The following is a 6,977-nucleotide window of genomic DNA, read 5'->3' as shown; positions in this document are numbered from 1 at the left end:
CTCTTCTGTCTTAGCATGGACTGTTGAAAACTGTTTGAATCTTCCTCCATGACCCCTGTAGGGTGGATACCCTATCATCTGCTGAAGGAACTCCAGACCTGGGAGAATGCATGGGGAGACGGGTAGGATGAAATCCGTAGTTTACATAAAATGGTGATTCTTGAGTGAACTCGTTTTTTAGAGAGTTAATTGCAAATTCTGCCCAAGGAAGTAACTCTGCCCAATTATCCTGAGAATCGGAAGAAAAACAACGCACATTCTGTACAAGGGACTGGTTCATGCGTTCAGTCTGTCCATTCGTTTGGGGGTGGTAGCCTGAGGAACAAAGAAGGGTAATGTCCAACCTCTGGGAAAATGCCCGCCAGAATTTAGAAACAAATTGAGTACCCCGATCCGAGACAATGGACCACGGGACGCCATGAATATGGAAAATTTATTTTACAAAGATATCCGCCAAAGTACTGGAATTGTTTAGACCCTTGAGGGGAACAAAATGAGCTTGCTTGGAGAATCTGTCAACAATTACAAGTATAGTAGTCATACCATTAGAGAGAGGAAGATCCACGATGAAGTCCATGGCAATGTGACTCCAAGGACGGTCTGGGACCGGGAGAGGTTGTAGAAGACCAGAAGGCTTTTGACAGATAGATTTATTTTGTGCACAGACTGGGCAAGAGGAGGTGAACGCTCTAATGTCCTTAATCATATTGGGCAACCAGAAGGTTCACCGAATCAGATCCGTAGTCTTCTTAAACCCGGGATGGCCGGCAGATCTGGAGGAGTGACCCCATTCAAGAATTTTGAGATGAAAACGTGGGGCTACGTAAAGACGACCATCAGGTACTTCTAGCCCTTTGGGGACCTGTGCTTGAGACTCCAAAATCTTATGCAGTATGTCAAAGGAGGTGGCAGATATAAACAATTGGGGGGACAGAATACTCTCCGTGACCTCTCCTCAGTGATAAACTGACAGGACAACGCATCCGCTTTGATATTCTTTGTCCCAGGAATATAAGAGATGATAAAGTTAAACCTTGAGAAGAACAACGCCCAACAAGCTTGACGGGGCCCAAGACAACGAGCACCTTCAATGTAAGAAAGATTTTTGTGGTCTGTCAGGATCAGAATGGGTTCCTTGGTTCCTTCCAGAAGATGTCTCCATTGTTGTAATGCCATCTTGATGACTAAAACTCCCTATTCCCCACGTCATAATTTCTTTCTGCTGAAGATTTTTTTTTAGAAAAAAACCCACAGGGGTGTAGTTTATCTTCGGGGGTGATTCTTTGAGAGAGAACCGTACCGGCTCCCACGTCGGAGGCGTCAACTTCCAAGGTAAGGGGAGGGTGGGGACGGGATGTCGCAGGATGGGGGCAGAGACAAAGGCTTTTTTAAGAGACTCAAAGGCCTGGCTGGCCTCCAATGGCCAAGAGGAAGGATTGGCCCATTTTTTGGTAAGGGCCGTAATGGGTGCTACCAAGGTGGAAAAACCAGCAATAAATGTCCTATAATAATTTGCGTAACCGAGGAAACGCTGAATCGCCTTTAAAGAGTTAGGTTGTGGCCATTCGAGTACAGAATTGAGCTTCTCCGGATCCATGGTGAACCCTTGATCCGAGACAATGTATTCCAGGAAGGTAGTTGAGGATTGGTGAAAGACACACTTCTCCATCTTAGCGTAGAGCTTGTTGGCCCATAAACGAGAGAGCACCATCTTGGTATGGAGAATGTGTTCCTCGAGGGTTTTGGAAAAAATAAGGATATCATCCAAGTAGATAATCACAAAAGAATTCAATAGATCACAAAAAACCTCATTCATAACGTCTTGGAAGACTGCAGGGGCATTGCGCAGCCGAAACGGCATTACCAGGTACTCATAGTGCCCGCTGCACGTGTTGAATGCGGTCTTCCACTCGTCTCCACTGCGGATGCGAATCAGGTTATAAGCCCCCCGTAGATCAAATTTAGAGAAAATCATCGCGCCTTGCAGCCTATCAAAGAGCTCCGGAATAAGAGGCAAAGGGTAGCGATTTTTTATGGTAATCTTGTTTAGGATACGGAAATCGATGCACGGACAGAGCGAGCCATCTTATTTTTTTTACAAAAAAGAATCCTGCTCCGGCGGGAGAAGTGGATTTCCGGATGTAGCCTTTTTGAAGGTTTTCTGTGATATACTCGGACATGGCCTCCGTCTCAGGCAGAGAAAATGGATATGACCTTGCTTTAGGAAAAGGAGCACCCAGAATTAAGTCAACTGGGCAGTTGAAAGGGTGATGAGGGGGAGCTCCTCGGATTTGGCCTTACTGAAGACATTCAGGAACTCCAAATAGACGTCCGGTAGAGTGGCGTCTTGCGGGGGACAGGTTTCCAAGATGGAAAATACCGCAGCGGACGGAGAAGACGATACCACCTGGGAGGATCTCCATTGAACGGGGCACTCGGCAGTCCAATCTATGATGGGATTGTGTAGTTGCAGCCATGGTAAGCCCAGGATGATTTGAACCGAAGCGGAATGAATGACATCAAAAGAAATTAGTTCTAAATGTCCATCATTCATAGAAAGTTCAATAAGAAGTGTTTCCAAGGAAATAAAAGCTGGCTACAGGGGTCGACCATCGATAGCCTCCAATCCAACCGGAAAGGCCTTCTCCCGGAGTGGAATGTTGTGCTGGATAGCAAAAGCCTGATTTATGAAATTCCCTCCGGACCCAGAATCGAGGAAAGCCAGAGCGGGAGTTTGGATGCTGGCATACTTAAGGAGGACAGGCAGTAAGATGCGTTTGGGAAGACCCTGTGCGGGAGAGGGAAAAGAAGAGATGGTACCCAGTGAGATTCCCTCATACCTCACTGGGCGATTGCATTTCCCGGCCCAGGCCAGGGTGTCCCCGGTGAGGAGGGAAAAAACATAAGCTACCTTGGTACGATCCGTGGGGAAGCGAGAGGGTGACAATTCGAATTGTATCTTGCACTGATTTAAAAACCCCTGGCATCCAAGCGGATCCCCCGCGTATTTACTGGGCGTAGGGATACGCAACTCCGAAGAACCTGTTCCTTCACGGGAGACAGTGGGAGGGTTAACGGAAGTGGAGACATTAAGCTGGGGAATCTGAGAGGTTAAGGTAGCAACCTGTTGGTTAAGAGCGGTAACATGGTTGTCCAAAAAGGTAAAGTGTTTGGAGATAGTGGTTAGGGTATCTTCCACCTCAGGGGGGTCTGGGTCTGATAGGCTCTGCATAATGTAACGCTAGGCCTGCCCACAAGCCAGATGAGACCCAGGGACTGAGGTGGAAAGGAGTAATACCACACACCTAGCAGTAAACGGGGGCACGGCCGGTGTGGAAGTAGCATAGGTGGTCCTGGTAACAAGAATAGAATGAGTACCGTACTTGTCAGCTCCAGCGTAGAAAGGTAAAGTCCGTAAGCCAATGGTCATGGGATGGAGAGAGCAGCGTAGTAGAGTGTCCGTAAGCCGTGTCCAAGGTATATAGAAGTCTGCAGAGTAGTAATGTCCAAAACCAAATCCTAAGGTTCCAGAGAGCAGCGTAGTAGAAGTCCAAAGCCAAAGGTCAATATCCAGGGAGGTCAGCAGTATATCCAGGGACAGGAATAGGAACTGAAAGACAAAAGGGACCAGGTAACAGCAGACAGCACCAAGGTACAGAAGCTATGCAAAGAGGAAATGGTGAGGGGAGACTAAATAGGGGGCTGGGACCTATCAGAGGAAGGGGAGGAATGGCCGGGGAAGGGCCTGATAGGAGAGAAGGGCTTGGGGGGGGACTTGACGGAGCAGGGGCCGGGAGGAGGCGGAGTCAGGCGCCAGGCACCAGCAAATTGAAGCCTGGGTTCGCGCGCGCCCGTAGGGGTGACGCGTGCGACCCGGAAGTGTGTGAGCAGCCATGGAGGGGGCCGCACGGAGGGAGGCACACCGCCGGGGAGCCTGGGCGGCACGGAGCAAAGGTAAGGAGGCACTGGAAGTGGGTGTACCCACAGCACGGATCCTTACATACACACATACACACCTCTACACACAGCAGCTCTACACAAACAAGCACACCACACACACACACACACACACACACACACACACAACACCTCTATACTAACAGCACAGCACCTCTACACACACACACAACACAGCAGCTCTACACACACACACATACACACACACACACACACAACAGCTCTACACACAAACACACCACAGAAGCTCTACACACACACAACACAGCAGCTCTACACACACAACACAGCAGCTCTACACACACACACACACACACACACACACACACACACACACACACACACACACACACACACACACACACACACACACACACACACACACACACACACACACACACACACACACACACACACACAACACAGCAGCTCTACACACACAACACAGCAGCTCTACACACACAACACAGCAGCTCTACACACACACACACACACACACACACACACACACACACACACACACACACACACACACACACACACACACACACACACACACACACACACACACACACACACACACACACACCACAGCAGCTCTACACAGACACACACACACACACACACACACACACAACAGCTCTACACATAAACACACCACAGAAGCTCTACACACACACAACACAGCAGCTCTACACACACACACACACACACACACACACACGCACGCACACACACACACACACACACACACACACACACACACACACACACACACAACACAACAGCTCTACACACACACACAAAACACAACAGCTCTACACACACACAACACAGCAGCTCTACACACACAACACAGCAGCTCTACACACACAACCGAGCAGCTCTACACACACAACACAGCAGCTCTACACACAAACTCTGCTGCTGCACACACATGCTACACCCATAAACACTGCTGCTGACACTGACTCACACACACACACACACACACACACACATACACACACACACACACACACACACACACACACACACACACACACACACACACTGGAGCTTTATACACACACACATACAGCAGCTCTACACACACACAAACTGCTGTACACACATACAACAGCACAACACAACACACACTGCTGCTGCTAGACCCATAAACACTGCTACTGACACACACACACAATTAAAAATGCAGCCACTTACTAAACTTTACAGACTCTCTCTCTCCCCCCCCCCCCCCAATTCAACTGAATCTGCTCAGAAAATCTCAGTCAGCTCGGGAGGGGGAGGAGTCAACCCGTGGCTGATACTTCCTGACCAATACCCTGCCCTGTCTCAGAGCTGTTACTTCATTCTGACCTATCCCCTGCCCTGCCTCAGCTGTTGTGAAAGCTGATTGGCTGGAAATAAACACATTGAAAACTACACATTGCAAGTTGCTAAAATTCCAGGCATTACTGATTGGATAATGCCCGGAATTTTAACCAATCAGAGAGCAGGGTTTTCAATAATGCCCAGAATTTTACTGCTTTAGCCTATAATTAATTTTAAACACTAGACAACAAAATAATGAATGAATTTAAACCCTAGCCAACAAAACAACAAATCAATTAATTAATAAAACCACCAGGCAACACATCAATTAAAACCAGTAGACAACAAAATAAATAATTAAACAAAAATGCTAAACGATCGGAAAATTAAATAAAAACAAGCCATCCAAATTACAATTTAAGCCAAACAATAAACAGAAAAGAAAAAACATCAATAGAAAAAAAGCATTTGCCAAAAAATGTGTTGGCTGTCACTGTATTTATCTGTACCCTAAACCGGCACAGATTAATACATTGTCAGTCAATGGGCAATGAAAACATAAAAAGAAAAAATACAATAAAAAACCTGTAAAAAAAGACATTTACAGTTTGAATGGTACTGCAGGGACCCGTGTTAATCCGATGGGCCATTAGTAATATCACAGAAATGTTCAGGCATATACAGTGAGATTGCCCCAGATTTTCCAACAAAAGTGATCTAATATTATTGGCTGCATCTGTATATTCAATATTTTTCTTACATTTAGAAGCATTGACCCTGCAAATTCTGGCGTTTCTGCAAGCTCTCGTACCACGTTGATATTCGGAAGATCTTCTATCTTTTCTGTCATTATTTCATTATTTTCTATCATGTTCTATCTTCTTTCTTCATCTGTCAATCCAACCCCATGGTAAGTCCCAACAGATGTTGTCTCGTCGTTTTCTTCCTGTTAAATGAGGCATACAGGCCTTATATATGGTCTGTGACTTCACATTTCAGGTCAGATGGTACAGCTCCAATCTGATTGGACGCTGTATCATATGCCCGCCTCTTTTTTTTTTTTTGAAGGCTCCCAATTTAGGATTCATTCTTTTATCGGCCACTTTTTGACACTTACAGAATCGTAGTAGGCATTTTGGCCGATAAGTGCTTGATTTGTCACTTATGAACGCTTATAGCATAGGCCCTACAGTATATTTTTTTCAATGTGCTGCTAACATACAGCACAATAGGCACACAACTATCTTTCTTATATTTACTGCTACAGTACAGTATGTGTCTTAAATATTGACACTTTAACACTTGGGTATATATTATACTGTTGCGGCCACCATTATTCTAACACTTACCCGGATTTATCCGGGCATTTTCTCCGTTTGTATCGGAGTTTCCCGCATGGCGGCCGCATTCATCAGATAAGCGCTTTTGGCGCTTATCATTGAAAGCGCCCGCGGTGCGGGAAAACTAAAAAAAAAAGCCGCGTGCCGCTGCGTTTTACAAAAACTGCGGAGAAAGACGCAGGAGGCTAAAGGCGGACACCACTGTAGTATAAAAGAGAAAAAAGAGAGTGCGCAACCATTCATTGTGTAGTATTAATGTAAATGTAATATAAAAAGTGTATTCTCAATTAATGTTATATGTATTGCACATACAACAATTTAAAGGTACAGCACATATATGAATGACACTCATTCACTATCCAT

This window comes from Ascaphus truei, chromosome 3 (genome assembly GCF_040206685.1).
Source record: "Ascaphus truei isolate aAscTru1 chromosome 3, aAscTru1.hap1, whole genome shotgun sequence".
Lineage (NCBI taxonomy): Eukaryota > Metazoa > Chordata > Amphibia > Anura > Ascaphidae > Ascaphus > Ascaphus truei.
Note: the sequence above shows the minus strand (reverse complement) of the source record.